Consider the following 13,059-nt stretch of genomic DNA (forward strand, 5'->3'; position numbering starts at 1 on the left):
GGAGGGATTCCGTGTGTAGAAGCAGCAGGGGCACATCCGGGCTTCCTCCTGGAGGGCAAAGCCAGCGGCCAAGGCCTAGAAAAGGGCAGGGGTTTCTGCGTGCGTAGATGGTCAGCACGAGGGATCTGGCGCGGGTCTGGGGACCCTGCCTGGTGACGGCGGGGGTGGGGCTCCCCGGGGGCCGGGGCGGGGCGGCCGCAGCGGGCGGGGCTGGAGGCGGGGCGGGGCGGGGCGAGGCGAGGCGGGGCGGGGCGGGGCTCCGGGGCCGTCTCGCAGGCTGCGGCGGCCGCGGGAGAGGCGTCCACAGCGGCGGCGGCGGCTGGGGCAGCGGCGGACCGGCGGCCGAGCAGGGCGGCGGCGGCTCGTGGTGAGCGGGGCGCGGGCCCGGCGGGGGCGCGGCGGGGAGCGCGGCCGGGGACCTGCAGGGAAGCGGGCTCGGGAGGCGCCCGGCGAACACTGCCATCCTTCCCCGGCTCCGGACGCAGCCTTCGGGGGAGGGCGGGAGGGAGAGCCGAGGACCCAGTCCCTTCGCCCTTCTGCAGCGGTCGCCGTCCAGATGTCCGACTAGGCGCCCCACTGCCCCTTCTCCCGAGGACAGCCTCCTGCTTGTGTTCCAGGGCACCTCCCTCGCCCCTCAACCACTCAGCCTCCTCCCCCAACCCCCAACGCCAGGTATCTTCAGCTCCAAAGCCATTCTTCCAGAAGACCCCCGACTCTGCTTCCCCATGCCCACCACCAGAGGCCCGGCTCCCCAGCACTCTCTACAGCCCCAGAGGCAGAGATGGCCCCCGTCCCTAGGGCCTGCACACCTGGACTCTTCTGCTGCCACCTGCCAGGGACTCTTCCTAGCCAGCCAGCCAGCTGCTGTGCCCCGGACCCAGGCCTCCTTGCCGTCACTCTCCTCCATCTCAGAATCCCAGTCTGAAGAAAGGCACTTTAGGGATCCTGAGCTTTGGGAACAATTTGACCCACTTCCCAAAAGGCTGATTCCGGGCCAGCCAGGCTATTTGGTGGAGACACCTGTCTTGCCTGCCAGTCGAAGGACCGACAGGTCTCTGGCAAAACGGGCCAGCGGGTCCCTGGGTCCTCCTCCAAGCTGCCCTGACTTGCTGACCAGTGCCCCCAGAGACCAGGACCAAGAGCTTTTGTCATTTAAGACCTCCAAAGCTCTTTGCCGACCCCACCCCCAGTTCCCCAGAATCCCGCCCCTGCTGTGTGGGAGTGCAGGGTCCAGCACTGACGGGCCACCATCCTGGCCCTGGCCTCCCCTCCCATGCCCTTCTTTCCCGGCTGCCTGCTCCCCGGGGAACCCAGGGCAGAGTAGTGGAGCTGGGATTCAGGGCCTCGGTCTCCCCCCCAGCCCTTTGGCCTTCCTTCCTTTCCCTGTTAGAAACTTTTCCCCTCTTTCGCTGGTCACCATCACTCTGGTTGGGCCTGGGCCATCTGCACAGCGCTGTGTCCCCAGGGCACAGAAAGCTGGGCTGGGACCACGAAGGGCTGGGACGTGTGCTGGGCCAGCATGAGGAGGGTGGCTGTTAGCCAGGTCAGGCTGGGCGCCTGGGCCCGGGGGCCAGAGCTTTAGGGTGGGTCGTTGGCTTTCACTGAGCCCCGAAGGGGGTCCGAGGGCTTGCTTTGCTGTGAAGAGAGGGGGCAGAGCAGGGGCTGTTTTTCCTGCCTGCTTCTGACTGTCTTGTGTTGCTATGGTGACAGTTTTGCCTCTCTTCCTTCTTCTGACTCTTCTGGAAGCTGGTTTTTATTGGTCTGTTGTTCTGTCTTTTATGGCTCTAATTTCTCCTTTCTATTTGCTCTGAAATAAACAGTCATAAACATGGGCCCTGGGCCCAGGCTGGGGGCTGGCAGAACTTCACCTTTTCCTGGCCCCGGGCTCCTGTGAGAGGAGAGTAGGGGAAAGAGGTGGGGACAGACCTGGCCACACTCCCTCCTGGCCCCAGCTCTGGGAGGGCGGCGGAGGCATCACAGTCTCAGGCACACAGCGGGTAGCACGCTGCCTCGGTGCTAATAATAGACCCAAGTGTGATGGAGAAGCCCGCTAATGTTATTTCCTTTCATCTTCAAGGCAGCTCTGTGGGGTAGGGGCCGTCCGCACTTTGCAGATGACAAAACTAAGCTCAGAGTGAGCTACTTCCCTCAGGTCACTCTGCTTTTAGCACATAGTCGGCACTGAGATTTTGTTGAATGGGTGGAAAAGTGATGGAGCTGGTGCGCAAAAGCCCAGCTCGCTGCCTGGCCACCCCGAGGGCTTCCGGGTCCTGCTCCCAGAGGACCAACAAAGCCCCCTAAACCCATGTGCTGGGAGACTCATTGAAGGGCTTTCCCCAGTTTCCCCGCTGGACTCCCATGGAGGCCACTGCCAGAGAGCGGCCTGTCAGGTCCCTCGTGCACCCTTGACCCTGCTGTTGGGGACTCAAGTTGGGAGGAGAGTCAAGGCACTTGTGACTTCCTGTTTATGCTCAGCACCCAGAAGCGTTCAGTTTGCTTTTACTCTCAGGGCTTAGATGCAGCCGGGTGAGTCAGGGACACCGAGAGCCCAGGAGACCTTCCCAAGTCAGCCCTGGGCGAGGAGTTCAGAGCTGTCCGGCCCTGGGTCACGGACGGTCAGCCGTCCGCCACACTCTCCAGAGAAGCTGCCCCCCTTTTCCCTTTTATTTTTCCCTTCACTACACACTCTTTTCTTTCCCATCCCTCCCCTTTCTCCCTTCACATTGCCAGTGCTCTAGGCCTGTTAGTAATGAGCTGGAAAAGCACCATGGTAGCATGAAAAAACCTGGGAGTCAACAGCCTCATTGTCAAATTCCAGCCCTGGGGCAGTCAGTTCACTCACATGGGCCTCAGTTTCAACCTTTCAAATGGGGTTGATAGCATCTGTCCGAATGGTTACATTTGCTTGTTTTTGTAGGATGGAATGGAGTAGCTTACAGGGATTGCTTTACAAAGTTGAAAGCCTGAAGGGCCCATAATGTTCTCCTCCTGTTGGGAGGTCTCAGTGTTAAAGAGACCCCAAACCACTGCCCAGAGATCAAGAACTGACTTAGGAATAATTAAGCTGTAAAATCTCAGGAGTAGAGGCATTCTCTAGTCATCTTGTCCAGAGTTGATGCTGAATCAATCCATTTCTTTATTTTTGCGCCTTCCATTAACTGAGCATCTACTCTGTACCAAATAACACTTTGGGGAACTGGGGATTTAAAAAACATGAACACTATTCCTGTTTTCAAAGAATGTAGTCTGGGGGTAAAGATAGTCATGAAAAGAGATCCTTATGATACCATCGAAGAAGTGGTGTGATCAGGGAAAAGGCAGGGAGATGTGGAGCCCAGAGATGGTGACTTGACCAGCCACCCACCCCTTTATGGTTGAATCAGGCAGCCTGTGCTTTGAGGCTGAAATACAGCTCTCTTAGCACCGCCCACCTGGCAAGCCCTCGGTCAGGCCCTTGCAGGGATGGGTGATGAGTCCCGAGCCCCTCAGCTCTGTGAACAGTGTCGGGAGAGAGGCATGTGGCAGGAGCCAGCTCTGCCTTCCTTGCTGAGTTTTTTTTTTTTTTTTTTTAATTTATTGGCTGCGTCGGGTCTTCGTTGCTGCGCGCGGGCTTTCTCTATTTGCAGCGAGCGGGGGCTGCTCTTCGTTGCGGTGCGCGGGCTTCTCATGGCGGTGGCTTCTCTGGTTGCGGAGCACGGGCTCTAGGCGCGCGGACTTCAGTAGTTGTGGCGCGCGGGCTCTAGAGCGCAGGCTCAGTAGTTGTGGCGCGTGCGCTTAGTTGTTCCGCGGCACGTGGGCTCTTCCCGGACCAGAGCTCGTACCCATGTCCCCTGCATTGGCAGGTGGGTTCCCATCCACTGCGCCACCAGGGACGTCCCCTTGCTGAGTCTTGACTCATCCACTCATAGTAGCCTCTGGCTCCTATTTCATCTTCGTCAAAATCCTTTCGCAAAGGCTACATGAATTACCTGACAAGGCAGCATGGTGATTGGGAAGAAAGCGGACTTTGGGAACCAGCCATGAGCTCAAACTCTACTACTACTGTGTCCTAAGTGTGGGATCCTGAGGGAGTATCTAACCTCTCTGAGCCTCAGTTCTTGTATCTGTAAAATGGCAATAATGAGACTTGCCTTCTAGGAAGTGAATGATCTTATGTATTTATAGGGTCTGGCATGGTGCCCACCTCACACTTGCTGTTATTCAGTTATATTGATTAGAAAAGAGTTCTCAGTTACTGGGCCTCTGGGTCCTCTTAGAACCGTGGTGGGGAGCTCTTTGGACTGATTCTGGCCTTCAGAGATCCATTCATTATCTGGGAAGGTTAAAAATTGCCCATGCTCAGGTTCTAAGCACTGCTGGTTAATCTTTGAGTTATCTCTCACCAGGTAAACAATGTTCTACAACATGGTGATACTGCAAATCAGCAATACTTTGATTTCCTCAAAGGGGAACAGATTTGAAATGGCAACAAACACCCTGAGTTTCAAAACCATGTTACTCTAAGAATACTTTAATTTGATGTAGTCCCACTTGCTTATTTTTGCTTTTGTTTCCTTTGCTTTTGGTGTCAAATCCCAAAAAATCATTGCCAAGACCGACATCAAGGAGATTACCACCTATGTTTTCTTCTAGAAGTTTTATGGTTTTAGGTCTTGGATTCAATCTGTTTTTTGAGTTACTTTTTGTGTATGGTGTAAGATAGTGGCCCAGTTTGGTTCTTTTCGCACGTGGCTGTCGTTTTCCCAACACCATTTATTGAAGAGAGTGACCTTTCCCCATTGCATGTTCTGGCTCCTCTGTCAGACAATACTTTAAAACGAATGCTTCACGTTTTTTATTCTGGGCATGTTTAGCTTCCTGTTATTTTTTTTAAGTTACCCTATCTATGGATAGACATTTTCTCAAATCATCACTGCAACTCTGTGACATTAGTATTATTATGCCCTTTTGACAGTAAAGGAAACTGGGAAGGGTCCCTTGCAACAGAGTCCGGCAGCTAGTAAGTGGCAGGGCCAGAATTTAAAACTGGGCCCGACTTGCTCTTCGTGCTAGCGTACACAGCCTTGTCATCTCCTTGGCTGGCATGTCAGTGACTTAAAATAATTGTGTTTGGAGTATGCAAGCAGATTTTAATGGGGGTGGAACCGGTCAGGGCTGAAACTCGGACCCATAGTAAATATTTAGAGACTTTATTAGGGTTTTGTTCTCAGCACAGCATGAACGAGGCTTTCGGCAGTTGGCTGAGGCTTCATTCCTAGAAGTGGTGAAGAGGAGTTTGGCATGTACGAGTTCAGAAAAAATGTTTGGTGATGCTCAAAGTAGAGCTTCCTTTGCCCAAGAATGGGTTGCTAGTTTGTCGCTGAAATAAATTCAATTGATTTTAGAACTGAACGTATGAACGGAAAGCATGACAGGTGCACCCCAAGGATCTAGGAACAGAAGCAAGAAGGTCAGAAAATGTGGGTCAGTGGCCCTACAGATGCAGGGGTGGTTGGGATTCCGTCTGTCAGTGTAAGTCATGTCTAGGAAGATGGAGGTAGAAAAGCGATTACAGAATGGCTCACTCCTAGCCTTTCCTGGGTAATTTAGAAGCCAGATTTCCCTGGTCTGAGAGCCCCATCGTCCTGAAAACGGTGCCACGTTTGCCAGCAACATGCTTACCTGGGCCAGCTTAGCTCTGCAGACAGATCCGTTTCTATCTGCAGTTATCTCAGGGCCTGAGTCTGGTGTCCGCTTACTTAATGACTTCACTTTCGAATAAAAATTCTGTATGGCATAGATAATTAAATCTTTACAATGAAACTGGGGATATGGGGATATATGTATAGGTATAGCTGATTCACTTTGTTATATAGCAGAAACTAACACAACATTGTAAAGCAATTATACTCCACTAAAGATGTTTAAAAAAAAAAAAATGAAACTGGGGAAATGGGATGCCCCCAAAGAGTTGAATTGCAGTTTTATGATGGGTCAAGTATAAAAATGAGATCATTCACTCATTTGCTTAGCAAATGTGTACGGGACAGGCTCTTGCCTTGTGCTGTGCTAGATGGAATACAGTGATGGAGATGGCTTTGTCCCTGGCCTCAGGTAGCTCTCACTCCAGGCAGGACACACACACCTAAAATGGAGCTTGGAGAGTGTCAGAGAGAGTGCGGAGGGCGGGGAGGAAGGGGGGAAGTCATTGTTTCACCTCTTATGGCAACACCGCCCCCTCCCTCCCCGTGGGTGTTGTCTGTGGTGCACCTGACACGTTGCAGGGAGAGGAAGCCTGAAAGAGAAAAGTAGAAGCCTGGACGGGCGAACAAGCCGGCTCTGCTCTCAGCCCCGTCCTCGCTGCCTGCGTGGAGGAGGAGGAGCAGACACGGTAGTCCCCCCACCGCCGCGGTTTCACGTACCCACGGTCAACTCCGGTCTGAAAATATGAAGTGGAAAATTCCAAAAATAAACAACTCGTCAGTTTTAAACTGTGCACCGTTCTGAGGGGCGTGATGAAATCGAGCACCTTCCCGCTCCGTCCCCCCTGGGATGTGAATCATCCCTTTGTCCAGCGTATCCCTCCTGTGAGTCACTTAGCACCCGTCTTGGTTATCAGATAGACTGTGGCGGTATCACATTGCTTGGGTTCAGGGAACCCTTATTTTACTTAATAATGGGCAAGAGTGGTGACGCTGGCAATTTGGATGCGCCGAAGAGAAGCCGGAAAGTGCTTCCTTTCAGTGAAAAGGTGAAAATTCTCAACTTAATAAAGAAAGAAAAAAAAACTTTGCTGAGGTTGGTAAGATCTAGAGTAAGAAATTCATGCTAATTTTGCTGTCACACCTCATACGGCAAAAGTCACGGCTACATAAGGAATGTTTAGTTAAGATGGAAAAGGCATTAAATTTATACAATAAGATACTTAGAGAGGCCACATTTACATAACTTTTATTACAGCGTATTGTTATAACGGGTCTATTTTTTATTAGTTACTGGTGTTATCTCTGACTGTGACTAATTTATAAATTAAACTTTATCATAGGCATGTGTGTATAGGAAAAACCATAGTATATGTAAGGTTCAGTACTATCTGTAGTTTCCACTGGCGGTCTTGGAACGTATCCCCTGAGGATAAGAGGAGACCACCGTACTTCACTTTCACTGTAGGTAATGTGGGAAGGTTGGATTTGGTGACTTAGAAGGGTGCTTCCAACACCTAGCCGATGATTCTAATAAACCCTTGGGCTTCTGTCCCAAAGTGACAGGTGAAGAAGCAAAACCTGGCAGCCTTAGTCAGCAAGGTTTCAGAGACAGAGCTGGGATGGGGAGAGCCGAGGGTGTTTTCAAAGAACAGAGAAACCTTGCGCCCCCTCGTAGAAAGGGAGCCAAGTCTGTTGGAGCATCCAGATAAATAGTTGAAAGTCAAGGCTGTTGACAAAAGGGAGAGCCAGGAGGGATGCAGGAGCTCAGCAGTGGTGGGAAGGACCGTCACCAGCTCACTCCCATGTTCCAGGGTCTCCACCGCCTGGGATGTGGAGGGCTGAACTCAGAGACGCTTTGGTCACTGCAGAATGCCCTTCTGTTTTAAGTTAATGTCTGTTTTAAAAAATCATTTGGTTTGATGATTTCCGGGTTTTAGAATAAATTAAAATGCATCATCGTTTTAGGACCGTGAGGAACAGTGCCAGACACACAACTATCTCAACACACCATCAAGCTCTCTCATTCCCAGTGGCATCCAAACTCAGGCTCTTCCAGTAGCAACGGTGAGGCCGGATGCCTGGCACCTGGAGTAGAGAGACAGAGAAAACCCGCTCAAAGCAGCCTGGGCTTTCGCAAGTTATGCCATCTCTTTGAGTCTTGTGTTTCCTTGTGTAAAATGTGGGTGGCAGAAAACCCTTCTGAATAATGAAAATTTAATATCCACTTTTAGCAATCCCCTAAAGAGCTTTAGAAACAGATATCCCCATTCTGTGGATGGGGAAACTGAGGTCCACAGGTGTTAAGAAACTTGCATAATGTCACATCATTAGGAAGGTTGCACAGCTGCCACCTGAAACCATGTCTGTGTGCTTTCAAAGCGTGGTCTCTCCTTACCACCCACCCTAGGAAAGAGGATGCCAACTCTTTGAGATCCAGAGAGGTGAAATGTGCACCTAGAAGTTCCGTGAGAACATCCCAGGGCTGCAGGGTGAGTGTGCATCTGAAGCCCACAGACCTGGGTGGAATCCTGGCTTTTCCCTTGGGCAGATGTCTTAGGCTTACTGAGTTTTCTAATTTTTGAACTGAAGTTAATAATATTTGTGGTCCAGGAATATTGCAAAGAATACAGGCATACCTCATTTTACTGCACTTCCCAGATATTGCGTTTTTTTACAAATTGAAAGTTTGTGGCAAGCCTCGGTCGATCAAGTCTGAGCCATTTTTCCAACAGAACTTGCTCACTTCATGTCTCCGTGTCACATTTTGGTAATTGTGGCAATATTTCAAGCTTTTTCATTTTTATTATATTTTTTTTGGTCATCTGTGATCCATGATCTTTGATTTGACTACTGTAACTTGCTGAAGACTCAGATGATGGTTAGCATTTTTTAGCAATAAAATTTAAATTAAAAAAATTAAGGTATGTACATTTTTAGACGCAGTGCTCTTGCACACTTAATAGTCTACAGTTTAGTATAAACATAACTTTTATATGCACTGGGAAACCAATTCATGTGACTCGCTTTATTGCGGTGATCTGAAAACGAACCCACATTATCTCCGAGGTGTGCCTGTAAGTGAATTAAACATTGTCAGTCTCCCTTTTCGCCTGATCTTTTAAGAAAATGTGTTTGAAAAGTTCTCGATCTACTTCCTTGAGGCTCCGTTTTATTTGTTGTTTTAAGTTGGAAACAACAGGGAACTTCTTTCTCTGATAGACGCATTCTGGAATTGCCCCGACAAAGCCCCCCAAATCCACTCTTCTGGACCTATATTTCTAGCTCGTAAGCCTTCATTTTAAACTTGAAATGAACCTGGCTGTGTTGCTTACTGGAGTGTAATAAGGATAAGAATTCCAGTCGGCATCCAGCATTGCACCTGCTGTATGATCAATCTCCCACCCTGTCTTTCCTATATTTTGTAAATGCACGTGTATGTTTTTTTCCCCCTGAACTGTTGAGGTTTGAAATCTGTGCCCTTGAGTACCTTCAGAAGTAATCAATGGAGCCGTAAGCTATTTTCTGACATTCCCTTATTTTCAAGTCCAAAATCCAAAATGCTCTGAAAATGCAGTTTGGTTTTTTTTTTCATAACTCATTTGGAGGCAAAAGCTGGCCTGATGGTACATGAGACTATTTTTAGTTTTTATTTATCCCACTCAGATGAACAAGTTTTTCATCAGAAGAATGAGTGCTCCAGACCCTGCTGGGGGTACATATAACATGCTATCTGTACTATATTACCTTTCTAAAATCTGAAAAATTCTGAATTTGGAAGCACATCTGAGCAAGGGGTTTCAAAGAAGCATTTGTGAATCTCCCTTTCTAAAAGCCCAAAGGAACTCACAGCACCCCTGGGATTGGGGCATTGGGGAGGCACCAGAGGGACCCCCCCCCCAATGTCTACCTGATACCAAATGCTGGGGTGACATGGTTCATCGTGTACTCATCAAAAGCCTTCATGGCCAGTTTTCTATTTCCTCAATTTAAATAATAGGAAATAAATTAAATGAGCAGGCTTGGCACAAAAACAAAACAAAAACAACAGTAAGAAAACCTTTTAAAAGCATGGGTTCCTAAGTTTCAGTGGGAAAAAGTATTTTTTAAAAAATTCCATAGAACTAAAAATAAGCTGGGAATTTTTGATCTAGCGTGGCTTATAATCAAGTTTCACAACTGGCCTTTGGGGGGGAAGGTAGAAGGGAATTTTTAAATCCTACTCATCATTTTAGCCTTGTGAGGAGGAAGCAGGGCTTGGATAGCGAACATGAGGAAGTAAAAAGGCCCGAGTAGGCGTGAGAAGGTCTTGGTTCTTATCTTGGGTCTGTTCTTGACTTGTTGAGTGATTTGGGCATGCTGCCTCCCTTCTCTGGGCTCTAGGAACTCCGTTTTGAAGTCATTTAATTCTTTCTCTCTCTCTCTGTCTCTGAGAGTCTAGGAGTAGAGGCTGGGGCCCCCAAAGCGAGTGAGAAGCGCTGAGCTGCCCCCCTGGCTGCATTCTCGCAGCTTCCATCCATCTGGCCTCCAGCCAGACCGGAGGGCGGTGAACAGCTTCCGCGTGCTCTTCGTTGGTCTCCCCCAGGTCTTTCCTTTCTCCTGCTCTCACAGCACGACCCTCTGACACTGTAGGCTGGTTTGTGTGGGATTCACTATGGCCCCAGCACCTCCCCTGATGCCCAGGGAGGGCTCACAGGATGTTTAACGAAGCACTGCAGGTGAAACTGCCCTGCTGGTGATGGCCAGCGCCGAGGGTTGCCCTGGGGCTATGGTCAAGGCCATGCTAGGCACTGCTGAGGGGGTGTTGGGAAGGAGAGTGGGAGTTGCCAGGTGCAGAGCACAGGACCAGTGCAAGTTCTGCCCGAGGAGACGGAATAGGTCCCTGCCGTGGCCTGTGTGGGCGAGGGGTTGGCACGTAGCGCATTTAGGTAAAGGGCGTTGGGGACCCACCTACCTCCCTCTCATTTTCTCCCTTCCTCCCTTCCTTCATTCCTTCCTCCCTCCCGCCCTCCCTCCCTCCGCCCTCCCTCCCTCTCTCTCTCTCTCTTTCTTTCTCTTTGTAATTTACTCTTAACGTATCATAATTCTGACTTTTGCCGGGTTGAAAGTTTCTGGAGAATCTAACGAGGTTTAAAAAGTTGGTGATTCTGTCTCTCTCAGAGCCCCTGCCCTGCCCACCCCGGAGATGTTCACTTAGCAGTAACTCATGATAGGAACTGGGCCCCTGACCTTGGACGTGGGTTTCCACGGTGGAGAAGTGATCTTGACATTTAGGATCCTGAGGTCCTTCAGTTCACACAGGCTGTGGGACCCTCCGGGGAGCGGTAAATCTGGTTAACACCAGGGGCACATTGAGAGGAGGGCACCTGTCGGGGTTCCTGGTCCCTATAAATTAGTGAGGCCTGGACTCCCGTGGGTGAGCGTGTGGGTGTGGGTGTATGCCTGCTATGTGGGTGTGTGAGCGTGCACGGTGTGTCGGTGTGTGCACGATGTGTGGTGTGTGTGCGGCGTAGGTGTGTGTGTGAGTGTGAGCAGGTATGAGTGCGTGGATTTGGGGGTCCTTTCAGATCCTGGGAGGCGCTGCCAAGGCCCGGGTCTGGCGTTGTCTGGTCGAGGCTCCCCGCAGCCCGACCCCCGGCCTTTGTGTAGCTCCAAGTGGAGCTGACCACCTAGCGGCTCCCGCGGGGCTGAAGGCCCTTTAATCTTTCAGAGACCAGTGACCACCGACAAAGGCAATTCGGAGGTTAACTGGCAGGAAACAACTAAATTATGTTTTCTTAGGGAGAAATATCTAATCCTTCTGCTTTGGAAACCCAGAACCCTGTCAAAGCTGATTTTATACATATTTGAAAAGACATAAGTCATTTGAGCATAAGACTTTAAAAGTAAAGATAAACAAGAGAAAAGCCTAATATGGGTTTTAAAAAATAAAGGACTAGGGATACGGTCAGTTGCATTTGACAGCCGGGTGGGGGAAGGTAGGAAAGGATGATGAAAGTGGAAAGGAATGGAAGGAGAAAGAGAAACACAGAAGAGAAACCGTTTGAGCTGCCTTCGCCCTGTGACAGGCGCCGGGCCCGTCTCCTGGTCTGGACCCTTCCAGGCCAAACCCAGGCCGGGCTTAGCAGAGTCGGGAGGCTGGAGCGGAGGGAGGAGGCGGGATAGAAGAAGGGCGTTGAGGGTCCTTGCATGGTTTGCCTGCTACGCTCCCGAGGATGAAGGAGACCTCTGGGGTGGTGGGCAGCACACTGTCCAGGGAGCCCCCTGGGAGCTGAGGCCTCTCACTGACCCACCTAACCTTCTGTAATCCTGTCTCTCTCTGCGCCTCAGTTTCCTGGCCTGCGGTTGCCGTGGCCGAGAACTCTCTTGTCCGTGTGTGCAAATGGGGGGCTTCCTCCCACGTGACTGGGGGCGAGTGTGCAAGTTCCTGCTGGTGGGGATGAAATGCTCTGTGCATCTCCCCTATTGTTTCCTCCTTTCAAACCACCTGTGTGTGAAGGCCCCTTTCACGCTGTCCACTCGGTAATCCGCTAGTAAGGCTGTGGGTTGTGCAGATGTATCTGTTCCACCTCAAATTCAGGAAATGATTTGAGTCGCTCTTATCAGCTAAAATAGCAACAGTGTGCTGGCTATTTCGTAGTATATGCGCTTGAGTTATTTTTTTCTACATAGTTATTTACAGGTTACCCAATACCAACATGACCCCTAATTTTTCAAAGTATACCACATTTTCAGTTATGTTCATGACAATGAATTGTGATCTTCAACATGCCTTTAATACCTATCAGTTCTCTTTTGCTAGTCTGTTTGTATACATCCCTCACCCTACAGACAACCTTGCAAGGTAGATATATTTCTTTCTCTTTTGCAGATAAAGACTGAAGCTAAGACAGTTTTAAAAACTTGCTTTAAGGACATAGGATTGAAAATGGGGCACCAGGATTTTGAGTCAAGTCTGTCTGGCTCTCAAAGCCCTACACTTTCCCACACCACATAGTTCACACTGCTTCCAGGCCACAGTTTTTTTTTTTTAGGAAAATCAAATCTTTTTTTTTTCCTGCCATGGTTCTACTTAAGCCTCAGAAAATGCAATCGTAGCTGGAGTTCTTTGCCTCCTTCCAGCATGGAATCCTAAGGTTCTCCCTCCCATAATGTGAACTTCATGCAAATAATATATTCCATATAACAAACTTTTGCCATGCACTCCTCAAGTGCCAGACACTGTTCTAGAAACTTTCATGTTTCATTGAATGGGAGATGTTGTGGACTTTATTTTATAGAGGTCAAAACTAAGTCTCAGAGAGATGTAATTGTTTACCTGAAGACAGACAGCACATGGAAGATTGTGGCTTGCTTTGTGAATTAACAATTCAGAGTA

General features: G+C 49.8%; 1 protein-coding gene across 2 annotated transcripts in view; it reads left to right on the top strand.

Annotated features, from left to right (window-relative positions):
- Window positions 1-245: 245 nt before the first annotated feature.
- CYRIA (CYFIP related Rac1 interactor A) overlaps window positions 246-13,059 on the top strand; it is a 108,091-nt gene continuing 95,277 nt past the window's right edge. Inside the window, exon 1 of one of the 2 annotated variants that reach the window (XM_057558602.1) lies at window positions 246-367. The gene's annotated coding sequence lies outside the window, so the exon portion shown is untranslated. The remainder of the gene's footprint in view (window positions 368-13,059) is intronic. The other variant, XM_057558603.1, reaches the window with a different exon arrangement.

This window comes from Balaenoptera acutorostrata, chromosome 12 (assembly GCF_949987535.1).
Source record: "Balaenoptera acutorostrata chromosome 12, mBalAcu1.1, whole genome shotgun sequence".
NCBI lineage: Eukaryota > Metazoa > Chordata > Mammalia > Artiodactyla > Balaenopteridae > Balaenoptera > Balaenoptera acutorostrata.